General features: G+C 46.2%; 1 protein-coding gene across 4 annotated transcripts in view; it reads left to right on the top strand.

Annotated features, from left to right (window-relative positions):
• Window positions 1-13471, top strand: part of LOC143356928 (homeobox protein caupolican) — a 125601-nt gene that overhangs the window by 68631 nt on the left and 43499 nt on the right. The gene's annotated exons all lie outside the window — the stretch shown is intronic.

The following is a 13471-nucleotide window of genomic DNA, read 5'->3' as shown; positions in this document are numbered from 1 at the left end:
CTGCAAGGTCTCGTTAACCATCGCGAAAACGTGCGTACGCTCACATTCGCACAATCACGACCACGATCGCCTACTTTATCGAGAAAAACCTCCCACACGCACAAGAGTCGTTCTATCCGTCGCTATTTTCGTTCCAGCATATTTCGCGTCCCGCGCCGAGGCATTTTTCACTGTACCTCGTGTGCCCCTTCCTGATCTCGTTGATCGCGGGCGCAATTAATTTACCCAACACACGGACCGGACATTATTTACATGATTCCATAGTAAAAATTCAATCTGCATTCATACCGTCCGAACATGTTCCAACGTTCCCAGATTTACATATCTCCGTAATTAATCCAAATTGGACACATGTCGCGACAAGATTTTTCATTGGACGTAGCCTCCGCCGATTTATACCGGCGCACATTATCGGCGTTCGCGCTCGGCGAAACATTTTCTCCGGTGTTCAGCGCGTTTATCGGATCGAATTTCGAGAAAGTATCGAAATTACAGATCGTTTAGCGTCGGAGGTCGACCATAAACTTTAAAGATTAAACGGATCATTTTTTGAAATCGTTCTGATCCACGTGTTTTGGAATTGTTGCGACGGTGTTTCGAAAATTGCTGTAGCAATCGAACTGAAATTTTACGTGTGAATATTTTCGATCCTGGAATCCTGCTAAAATAATTTCTTTGCTGTGAATGCCTCAGAAAATCGATGCCACCGAAAAGTGAAGCTACCGAATAATAATTTATCGATACAGAAATTAACCGGACGATAGAATCAAGTGAAAACTTTGTTATCGAGTGTTTAATAGTTGCTGCTAATGACGTTGGTCGCTTCTACGAACGAAACGCAGCTGAGACTCGTGCGGAGCTATGAGCGGAGCGCTGTCGGTGGGAACTCGTTGGAAAAAGCTCGGCACTTTCTTCCCGTTTGGTTATGGGGGATCGTGTACCGGAGCGAAATGTTGCCTAATCACGGTTACATCGGCGATACGCTGATAATGCCCGGTTGACGTAGACATATAGGAGTAGACGTGCGCGAGCGCGATCGTATCGCGGCGTTTCGGCCAATTTATATCTGCGCTCGAGCGTGGATAACTCGGCCACCGGGAGGTAGAAACGATAAAAAGGTCGCTGGGAAAACACACGGTCCGCCAGATGTTGTTGCGAGCCACTCGAAGCGACCCGGAGAGCGAGGAGGAGAAAGAGGCCTCCGATAATTAAATTCTGCGTTTATTCCCCCGACGCGACCCGACGCGATGCAACGCTCTGCACCGCGTTGCACAGCGCAGCGCACTGCAGCGCGGCGCACTGCAGCGAGCTTTTCCTTCACGTTACGATCGCGCGCGTGTTGTCCGCCGCGAACGATAACCGCATTAATCCTGGCCGAAGTGAAAGGTCAGCTCGAAGCCGAGCGCGGATAAACGAGACACCGTGCCGTGTAGCATTTTTTTTTATTGTTTATTGTTTCCGGGCTTTTTTACCGTCTAGCTCGCGGAACAATGTTTTCGTGCGAAACCGTTCGTTTTCGTGATGTGTGCTCGCCCCGACATAGTCTTGACTGCTTTATCGTTGTATATTCGTTTCTAGATTTAACAAAACTAATAATAATATGATTCGGTTTCCGGTTATTGCCGAAATCCGTCACCGAGATGCCAAACGCATTATCAACATCGTTAATTTTATTGTTTCGACTCGAGAGATCGCAGCGTCTAGCCGAGAGCGAGCGGAGCCAATTAAATCAGAATTTATTGACACAATTAGGACTAATTGGTTGCTCTTTGAAAAATGCCGATTCATTTATTCAGAGACTCCGGCGAAACACCTCGATACAGATAAGAGGTTTCCAGCAGAGAACAACATCTCGAACGAGAACGAAAAAGTACTAAAAACCTTGTCGTCTTAAATTCAACATTGCCTTGAAATTAATTGAGATGGAACGAGAGGCTGTCGCGGACCTCCTGGATAGAAATATGAATTATAAATTCGGTGTCCACCTCCAGGACCGATATTCCGAGTCGTCAAACTTGTTAACCGAGGATTTATTTAATTAGCTCGTAACGTTGCCTGCAGATTCCACGACTTTCCTCTTATTAATTCGAGCCGCTCCTATATATCATTCTACTAATAGAAACATCATAATTACTCCGCCATCGAAAGAGAAGAAAAGGAAACTTTGTAATCGCTAGATTGTGGATTTTATATATTATTGGCAAGAGTGATTAAAATGAAATATGAGTGGGGGAAAATGTTATTAGAAATAAAATTATTAAGGCAGTTCAGGCACGCCCAGACTGAACTACAATTGTTTATAAACGAAAATAATTTTGTTGCCGGACGCAATAAATATTGAGCACGCAGAATTTCGATGGGACAGGTCTCGCGAGTCACGCACGAGGCTCGGCTCGTTATCTCGGTACCGAAAGTTCTGGTTCCTTATCTCGACACTCTTCCGCGGCGCGATTTAATTAACGGGACAGCAGCTGCTCATAAATAGGACAAGGTAATAGCGTGAGGTGAGCAGAGTTCAATGAAGTATCGTACGGCCGGAGATATCGGTTCCTGTATATTTCGCCGACGAATTTCGTGACGATCGACGCTGCCAGCCAATCGGCCGCCGTCTCTCGAGATAACAGCTCGGCAGACTCGATTGGCCAAAATTATGCGGTCGACCGACAAATGAACGCATTCGCCCGATACGCCTCGATAACGGATCTCGGGCCGGCGCGCAGTGACTCACTGTCTCCCGAGCGACATGAAAATTTCACCGTTCGCGTTTCCCGGTCCGGCATATTATGCTTCGATCCTCCGGCTCGAAAGTTATCGCCCGTGTCTCCTCGATCTGTCGATAATATCCGTGTAACATTTTTTACCGCGACACGTTGCTCCTCCGGACGTTTGATCTCGCCGCCGCAATCAGTTCCATTCGATAACGATACCGCTCCGGCCTCTTATCGCCGCCCATTGTCTCCGATCCCTGTCTCTCGAGCAGCACTCTTTCCTCAACAATCGAAAGCAATCTTTTTCGTGGACGATCACACGTTGCGGTTCTGTGAAACCTTCGATCGGAAATCGATTCTTGGAATTTATCACTCGGGATCGGCTACTGAGAAATGATTTCGGTATTGACTTCTGCTCTTGCTGGTTCTTTTTGCATCCGCCTTCTGTTCATACTTTTCGTCGATCGAATCGCCGTTCATGACTTCATTACATTTTAAATATTTCTCTCCCCTAAGTGCCTCGATAATCCAGTTGATCCATGTCCGTGCAATCGGTTGAATGATTCAGCTCGACGTGAATATTCCATGGAAATAGGTAATGCACTGTTGCCGCTAACATGATCAGACTTGTATGTTGCGGGAGTCATGAATACCTGTCGCTCCGAATCGTGTAACTGATTTAGCTCTAAACGAGAGGAATCCACGGTTGAATAATAGCTGCAGGATCGCTGGATGCTTGCGAACGGTTAACCAGCCATAATACGATTATTCCGAAATTGAATAAAACAGAGACCCTCGAAAATGCTTCGCCGTACGATCAACAACACGCGAGACGCTTTATCGAGTTCAAACCTCCGTGTCGTTGAATAAGAAAACTCTAGTTCCGACACGGTTGAAGTGGCCGCACCACCTAACTCATTAAAAGAAAAACATTTCCCGAGAACGATTGATTTTTCTGAAACGCCAGAAGTGGGAAGTCCGGTTGCAACGGTCCCGACGCCGCCGTATCGATCCGACAAATTCATTTAGATCGCCGATTTATCGCGAGCCGAGCGCGAGAGAAGCAGGCCGCGGATAGAAGGAATGCAGATTTAATGCCCGGCTTAATTTCTGCCATTTCACAGTTCGTTCCGCGGGTTGACTGCGTTTTCAGCGCCGGTGTTTAATTGCCGGCGGGATATTTTGTGACACGCGGTACGCCTATTATGTCAACGTCCCGCGATAATGCCATTCATAAACCGTGTTGCCTACGAGCGGACGCGGAGGAGCGAAACGGCGCCGATGCTGGCAAAAAATTCCGCTTTGGACCAAAAACGGGGCCATTTTTTCCCTATAATTGGCGTGAGATTCGACGAAGTATTTTACGTCCATGCAAATATGATTATAATTCTGCGCCTCGTGTTCTTGCTGGTCCTTTCAGATGCTTTGGTTGGTAATTGGCTCTGATTTGTACCAATCTTCGTAATAAAAGATAGCTATAAAGCTTCCAAACGAAATTTCGAAGGAGTTATGAAATGGTCTCCGAGCAGACGTGCAATCAGCACTAAAAAATAATTAGCCCTATAACCGGGGAACTTATTGAATCAGCCTGAAGATAGAGTCGGGCGCAGGGGCGAATGAAGATGGCTCGCCGAAATGAAATTGATCGGGGCAGCTTCGGTGGTTAGTTATCTCCTGGAAGCGTCGACTTTTGGGCGAGTTATCTGGTTACAAGGCCGGTAAAGATTTCGCAGCGTAGTTTTAAATGCGACTGTGCCGTGTCGCGGAAGGCTTGCTCTGCGGATCCAGGTTCGCATGACTCGGTTCCACGGGAAAGAGCCGGGGCACCGCGGGCATTCCGATCCCTGATATCGCGAAATGCGTTACTTTACGGGCCATTGATAAGCGTAACACACGTAGCACTCTTAATCGCGGACCGTTTACGCTCTTATAATTGGCAGTTACGCGCGGCTCGCATGCGATACAATGTGCCTACAACGGGCTCCGCGCCGGCTCCGCTCGAATCGTGGACGCCGAGCGGAGCGGAGCCGCGCGGCGCTGAGCGGGACAGAGCGGGGCTGAGCGGAGCCGACTTAATGTATGTAAACGCGACGCCGGTAAATACGGGCCGCGTCTTGCACGCCGATCTTTATTTTCCCCGAGGATCGTTCTGCCGTCTGGCTGAGCCGAGGTAATGCTCGTTGCGCACGACGACTAGCATCCTGCGCATAAACGCAACGGTGAACCTGATATATTGTAGCCGACCTGGCCAAGTCCCGCGAACCTTGCGCACGGGGATGATGGCGTTTCGAGCTCGCGACTTATACGGAACATTTGAAAACGCGCCGTTTCAGACGCGCGCGGAGAGATGGATCCGCTTGGATGCACCACTCTTCCGCTGAGCTGCTTGCACACGCTTCGGTAATGCACGCTTAAGGAAACGTGGACTCGCGATTTGTTTGCTGATTGCGATCCGCTCGGCGGAAAACGATCCCTGGGTTTAATGGGAATTTTGCGAGTGGTAACATTGTGTGGCTGGAAATGTTACTTTATCTAGGCATTCTAAACGGTGAAGTATTCATTGAAATAGTTTAAAAACCGACTTGCAATAAAATTGCCGTGCTCTTCTTTGAGGGATAAATTATTTTCATAGGGGTTGAAATATTGCTGCTAGTTTAAACATTCCAATTTGTGAAATGCTCGCTAAAATATTTTCGAATAACGCACTACAGTCAAAATCTTGAGCCCCCCTTTAAGAGTAGAAATATAATACATTATATTTAGAGGTTCACGTACAATAAAATGTTCAACTGCATATTTTGATTGAAGACGTCGTTATTTGTAAGCATCGTGCGGAGTTCCATGTTTGGCGAAAAACATTTCTGGGTTGCACCCTGTCCGGTATTATTATTTGACCAGCCCCGGCCTATCGACACTCGAGGAATGCCATTTGTCGTGAGACGGTGCGTCGAACGTCATAGCTTTGCACCTTTATCGCAGTAAATTGCAGCCGGTCGGTCAGCCCTTCGAGGAATTTCAGCGGCCGTCGTGCAATTTCGTGCACGCGACGATCGGCCGCGGTGACCGCGCGACCAGCCACCCTGGAATGTCATAAGCGTCCGGTCACCGGGAATTTTGAGAATTTTGACGAGCCCCTGGAAGCTACCCTCTAGCCAGCTCGCTCACGAGAGGGAATGAACTACCCTCTGGCCAGCCGTTGTTTGATCTTCCTATCAAAACAGGGCTGCGAGTGCCAGCGAACTTCGGTCCCTGTTTTCTTCCATAATTTCTTAATTTCTCTCACAATATCAACCTTTCATTACGTAAACTTTAACCCTGTTTTGCTCTTTTTATCAGTTAGACATATTTTTCACTGATTTTTACTGATCTTGTCTAATCTCAGCACAGTGGTTTTAATTTTTGAAGAAGTGTGCATCTTAATTGCTCATCTTTCGTACTAATTTATTACGTCGATTCGGCAGCAGAGCAAGTATTAACTTGGAAAAATGGAGCTGTGCATGAGGACAACAACAATATCCCTTTATGTAAACTTAAGCTTGCCTTGCCCCAGAATTTCTTTTGCAAACCGCGAGAGCAATGTCACTATTCCTGAAGAATTTCTCAATTATCTGTTTCCGATATGGTCAAATTTACTGCGTCTCCTAATAGCATGAAGTTGCGAATGACACGATAGATTTACGAGAATTTGGAAGTCAGGTTCCAAAGTCCGCGCGCGGCCGGCCACAAAGCTACGCGCGATCGTGCGAAAATAGTTGTCGCTCGCCGCGCGAACTAATCTTATCGGCGAGGGTGAAGTTATTAGTAACGTCTATCGAATATAACGCAATCTTATCGTCGCGGAGATATATATTAGCTGGAAAGTGAAATAAAATGTTGTCGACGCTGATAACGAATGGCTGTTTCAATTTCTAGCGTCACGTCGCAGGTGTGCGGCCCGCGACGGCATGTCTTCAACCCTGATCACTTTCACTTAACTTATAATCCATACTTCGGTCGCTATCTTTCCACAAAAATTGATAATTACGCTTAGATATTTAAAAGAGGTGAGCGGAGACACTGGAGACTCCACCCTCAACCCTTAACTTTGAATTCCTGCTGACTGAAATTTGCAGAAAAAAAAACTACTGAACCAATTAGGGGTTCAGAGAGCCTCTCCGAGGGCGCGAATAAAGCGATCGAACAAAGTTGCGAGGCGCCGAAGATCGAAGTGGATCGTCGAGCAGTTAGATCGGACACGAATCGCCGATTTCGAGGAGTGGAAAGAAAGTAGTCGAACGAAACAATTTAAGAAAGGTGAGCAAACTCGATTGGTGGGAACGAGGAGGCGAAGGTTCTCGACTGCAGGGAGCCCCACCCCCGGGGGTTTTCTCGCTGGTGAATTGTTGGCCACCCTTTTGTGCCTGGCTGCGGATCGTTAAATAGGAAGCACGTGCTTCCGACGATTCGAGCGGCGGCGCGCCGCCGTCGTTTCGACGAGCATTATAATATAATAAGAATCGGATTAGCATTGAATGAAGTGGGTGGCGCGAGAGATAGCGGGGGAAGAACGATAAAGGGACTAATAAAAAGGCGGAGGCTCTTTAAGGCGAGCACGGTGGTCCTTGTTCAACGAAAAGCCAACCCGTCCGAATAAATAAAAAAAAAAAAATGAAAAAAGACCCTACTCTTGAGGAACGACGACTCGGCTTTCTCTCTCGATTCGGCTCGGAGATCTCGAGAACTATGGTTTTCCGACGAGCGCGAGTGCTCTCTACGGCTTCGTCATCGCTGCGTCGATACTTACCCCCGCACCCAACCCCTCGCCGGGCGACGTTAATTAAATTATTACGGGACAACCGGCGGCTGAAGCTTCAAACTTTCGCCCCGAGGAGAGAAGGTCTCGCGTGACGATCCCCTCCGCTCGCTCTTTCGACTCGGTCAACTTCAGGGCTCTGTCTTTTGTCGCTGTCCTCTCCCGCGGATCGAGAACGACTTTCCTGCCGGAGAGTTCCGAAGTGTTTGTTTGCCGAAGTTTACGCCGCCGCTGCGCATACTAATTGAGCATCCACGGGCTGGCCCGCCTCGGGGAAACTCGGCCGCTTGTTTAGAATTATTTTCCAGAAACGCACGGGCAACTTCCGCCCGGCCCGGATGCAGCCCTATCTTAGGGGTGGATCGCACTATGCACTACAGACACGTTAATTAACCCGTGAACGCGTGGAGCCGTCGTTTCGCGGCGTAGATGTTGTTTCTTATGAACGAACAAAAATGTCTACAGCTGTGGAGGTTTTTATAAATATTTTGGGCACTGTATTCCCGTTGTTCGTGGTCTTGAAGTCTCTTGAAGAAGTCACCGTCAATTTTCATTTCACTGTTCTTCACGTTTGATTCTCCGTGAATTTTTATTATTAATCGAACAACTTCTAAATTTAGGTGTGCAAGTCATCTGCCAAATCGTACACTGTAAAGTAATCGATTTAAAGCTAAATATACAATATTTAAAATGGGGAGATTCCTCTAATGAATAATAAAAACGCTGGAAAGCACGCGATTGAATATGAATAAAACAGGAAGATAAAACTTCAAATTCTCGATTATCTGATTTGATGCTCGCAAATGGAGTGGACTTTTTACAGCGAGTACATTCGTGGAACTCACTTAACCCTTCCAGTGTGTTGCCCTAATTACTATTCTCACAACATTTTTATAAAATTGAATCTAAAATAAGAACGTAATAGAAAAATATATCAATCCGCAATTGCATTTCAATATATAAAAGAAAGTTGTACAAAATTTATTTAAAAGATCCTAGAAGTGTTAATCAACTCCCTCCCTTATAATTTTCTTTAAAGTTGCAATAACTTTAATCTTTAATAACTTCCTAATATGTAGAAAAAGAAGTTGCTTCAACGTTTAAATATTGACAACACGAGAACACATTTAGCAGATTTTGTTTTGCACTTCCATCACCAGCCTAGCTCCTTACAAAAAGGGATTAAAGTATAAAAAATGTTATATTTCATATGTCGGATTTTAGGCATTCATGACAAAAATGTGTAAGCACAATTAAAGCCAGTGGACATATTAAAAAGTTTTAAATGCACCAGCGTATTGGTTTTAGCTCACTAAAATGATTAAAAGACGAAAGAAATGTTTATTTCGCTCCTGTGTCTTGCAATGAACGCAAACAGTTTTTATTTTGCATAAAGATCCGCAGTCTATTTCATATGTTACCAGATAAAATTTCTAAACTAAAAGACTGCGGAAGCGCTCACCAGCTTCTAAACGATGACGTTTTCCCATGAAAACTGCCAGGCTAAAATAAAAATTCGCAACATACGCGCAAGTATCGCGACTGCAGTCACCCCCTCCCCTAACCGAGGGTTTCGCACCCCTCCACGAGCATCCACGCGAAATAACGATCGCGGCGTCGCGAGTGTCAAATCGTTCCGCTGAAAAAAAAGAGAATGCAACGAGAGACAGAGAGAAAGGGAGAAAGAGAGAGAGAGAGGGGGAACAGAGGCGGTATCGTTTTATTTGAGAAGAGAGCGGTTATTCGCCCTCGAATCTACCGTTAATCGAATTGATACGAGTCCAACCTACTCGTTTAATAATTTCGCGTGTCGTCACGTATCCGACGGCGTGCGTGCCGGCCACAAAGCCCCGAGCCCGATCCGACGATACGTGCCCACGTGCTCGCCTAATAATCAGTCTGCGACATCTTCGTTCGATAGATACACCTGTGACGTCGCGGTGCCAGCCACGGCAAAAGTCGACCGATAACGTCGCGGTAATTTCCGGAAATTCGAATCTCTAATTCCCGGCCGGTTTGATATTGCAACAAATGCTTTCCCTCGTACCTGTTCGCGGAACCCGGGAACACGAAAACAGAAATGCCGAACAACCCGCGTACTGCCCGTGTCACGATCGATAGATAATCCCCGGGTCTCATTTTTTAATCGTAATTGTACTGTGTACAGTTTTATGTCGTTGTTTAGTCGTGAAATTGTCGGAATCGCCACGATTTATCTCGGTTTAATGAGTCTTTGGAAAGTGTGGTATTAACGCTTTATCTACCGGAAACATTTTAATACGATTCTCCATGGTGGAGTTACTGAGCTATAGAAATGGCTTTGTTAAGAACATTTTATAAAAATTAGAAGGGTAGGCTCATGGAGAATTTGTTCAATTTGATGTACGCGTGGTGAAACGAATTTATTCAGTAATTTCTTTTATATCAGTATACAAGAACAAGCTATTTCGACTTCTCCCGTAGCTCTGCAAAAGTTCAATTTAATCTTTAATTTTTATTAACGTCACTATTAGATTGGTTAGCTAAATAACCTGGTGGTAATATCAGTGCAAATCGAGAACCGAATTAAATTTCAACGAACCCGGAATTTCAGCGAAATTAGGCAAGTTCAATCACCGTTTCTTTATTTATATTTCCTGGTCGTTTCACTGGCAGTATTCATTACTAAATACCAATTCAACATTTATATCCGTTTCAATTTTAACCTTCCCACTCTTTCAATCCTCGCGATCCAAAATAAACTATCAATTAAGTAACACACAACTCTGCGTTCTATAAATGTGTGCCCAATTGGCAGTGCATATTAAAAATTTCATTGTTCCGAGGATCGGTCACTGTGACCCGGAATAAATGCTTAAAAAATCTCTACTAGCTTTTCCGCGTGATTATCTTCGCAGCTACGATGATTAAAGTTTCTTTGTCCGGATAGGAAAAAGCCAATCTATATTTATTGTGTGCCTGCATTCGCATTAATGCTTCTCTGTAATGATTTCGACTTAACAGAAGCGAATAACACTCGTGTTTAGCAGATTCTGTTTGAAAAATTCGCCACGAGTCCAACTCGATGTTATGAGGCAAAGGGGTTAACAAAGAGACTGGAAGTTATATATAATAGAGCTTATTTATGTCACAACCCAGTACATACAGTCGAAATTACCATAGACATTCAGAAGCTTTTTCGTCCCACCACGCATTCCAAAATTCGTCATCGGTTCAATCCCCTGGGCCCGAGGTCGTCGCAGCGAGGAGGGGCATAGCGTTCAGCAAGCTCGAGGCGCACGCTTATTGCTACCTTAATGCACCCCGGCTCGCATAATCGGCTGCTGACCGAGCCGCGTTCTGCAGTCGTAACAATAGTCCGAGGCGTCGACGCTGGACCACCCGTGGCTCGCCATTAAAGTCGCTGCCGGGTAAAGGGCACTCGAGGAGGAATCAAGTTGGGAAAAGAGAACGAAGAGATCCTCTTTCTCTCTTCTCTGCTACAACGAAAAAACCTGGCGAGAAAAGGCAAAAATAAAAAGGAAAGAAATAGAGGGGACCGTGGAGAGGGGGTTATTCGGAAATCAAACCTAGGGGATGGGCCCCGAAGGGAATTAGGAGTCGAGGGGCACCGGAGTCGACGCCGATCTCTGTAATGCGAAACTTCCTGGCGCCAAACGCCTCTAAGCCTTCGCTCTAATAATATCCCATTGTGCTACCATTAGCCACCGAGGGCACGCCGCCTAGTGGCTTTTCCCTCCTCGTCTTTCTCTCTTTTCTCCTCTAGTCTCTCTCTCTCTCTCTCTCTATCCTTATCTTTCTCTTTCTTCCGCCCCCGCGCAACGCGTCTTTACGATGCGCTTTGTAGCGACACCTCGAAACATCGACTGACTCGACGCCTCGGCGTGCACATCCGGCCGAGACTGCGCTCTGTATGCGTTCCCTCGTTAGCAGAGGACTCCTGCGATCCTTCTTTTACTCCGCGTCATCCTCTTCAGTAAAAGTGTCCTTCGGAACCGATCCTCGCAACTGGGAGAATCGATCTTTACCAGAAGCCTGTTAACGGGCTTCCTCAAAATTTGTTGTACAATTTTGAGTTAAGATAAACAGAACACACATTCGTGTAAACTCTTTTTCCAGCTATCTTCTCGTACATTTGTGCGTTCGCAACTTCTTCTTCTTCTTTCTTGAAGTTCTTGTATCTTCTGCTTCTTCACTGCCACTCTGTAAACGGATTCCAAGAAAGTTTGCTCGGGAGTTAAGCATGCTTCATGTTTGGTTTCAAACTTTCTACTTTGCATTAATTGCCATGAATATTCTGCTCCAAGCAGCGGCTCGTTTTACCCGGATTATGCGGCCGCATTTTAAATTATTTAGTACGAGCTAACACTTTGTTAGCCTGAAACCTATTTTTATTATCACAGCACGGCTTTTTGTACACCGATAAATAAAACACCTAATAATTTTCCTCTAATCAGAGGATCTTCATTTTTACCGAACTGGGAACGATTTTTAAACAAGAATCTTGAAGTCGAATCGAATGAAACGTTATTTGCGAAAATCTGGAACGTTAAAATCGACTCTTTTACTGAAAAGTAAAACAACGACTCTTGTAATCCTAGATACGGACTCTCGTTAATTATTTGCAACGACTCACAGTTAGACTCCGAGATCCAAAGCATACTTAGCTCGCAGCAAAGCCTCTCAACAGAATTATACCTCTTTCCACGCAAGGATACTTGCCCGGCAGAAAAGGATAGCGTTTGACACTTTCAATCGTCGTTCTTTGGGAGCGCGTTTGTCCCGGGGCTCGTGGGTGTAGCTCGATTAACGAATCGTCAGTCATTCGCCGATGGGTTGATTGATCCGCGCATTCCTGACCCCGTTGCGCGTTCAGGTCGCCGAGAGATCGCCGTTTCAGATGATGGATCGGCCGATTTTAATTCGACAGGGTATTTGCATAAATTGCGTCACGGCTGCGAGTGGGACGCGTTCGGGTTTGAGGAACGGCTCTGGCAACCTCGAATCGCGTGGGACTGTGTCTTACAAATTGTACAGGTCGTTACACATACCATTAACTTCCAGCCGAAGCAATTTAAACTTGATTACTCGTAAACCTTATCCGTGAATCACCGGATCGTACTCTTTTCTCCTGGTTGTAATTCGCGTTTGCTCGATCCTTACACGAGATCCGATCATCAGTTTTCAGAAAGGGTGCTCGAATATGTTAAATAAGTGATGCGCGTGTGGGGACGTTGCATCAAACTTTAAATTTTGACCAGCGATGGGAAATTTAGTGTTAAAATCTCCCGGGGCATAAGCCAGTTGTCCTCTCCCCAGAGCGTAGCGTACGCAACAAAATCGGCATTCTCGATTTTTCAGTCTTAGATTGGCTTGTAGAATCGCACCTTAAAATACATTCGGTCGTAAAAGTCCTCCTCGCCTGCCAAATTTCGCCTACTTGATACGAGAGAGCAGATGTTTCGTGCTCCGGTAGGAATTCGCGACTCGGTGGACGGTTCTAGGCTCACATGAGCGATCGCACGACTGACTATCGACACCGTTTTCTGGCAGGGATCCTGACAGCGATTTTTCCCTCGTCTACGACGCGCGCTCGGTATCGGGAACGTTTCGCGCGTAGAATTCTAAACGAACGGCGCGCATTCTTGCGCCCCGGCGTTGTACATATCCGCGGAGGATGTACAGCTGTAGGATCGTGTTAGCAGGCGATTAGGCGATGTCGCAGCAGGAGCTACATTCTTGGTGACGGTCGTCGTTCGCAGTCGGGCCCGGTGTCGTTGTTCGAAATCTTGTTCTTAGCGAAATCCGTGCCGCGAACACGCGATCCGACGGAATTAGATAGAACACCGGAATACCGAGTATTTTTGTCAGCGATCGTGACGAGATGCTGGGTGCAGAAACATCCTCGGAGACACAGATCGTGTCGCGCGACGTGTCCGATGCTGTTTCTCATCTTCCGAGTTTTACATTC

Source organism: Halictus rubicundus, chromosome 9 (genome assembly GCF_050948215.1).
Source record: "Halictus rubicundus isolate RS-2024b chromosome 9, iyHalRubi1_principal, whole genome shotgun sequence".
NCBI lineage: Eukaryota > Metazoa > Arthropoda > Insecta > Hymenoptera > Halictidae > Halictus > Halictus rubicundus.
Note: the sequence above shows the minus strand (reverse complement) of the source record. Positions and strands in the feature narration are given on the sequence as shown.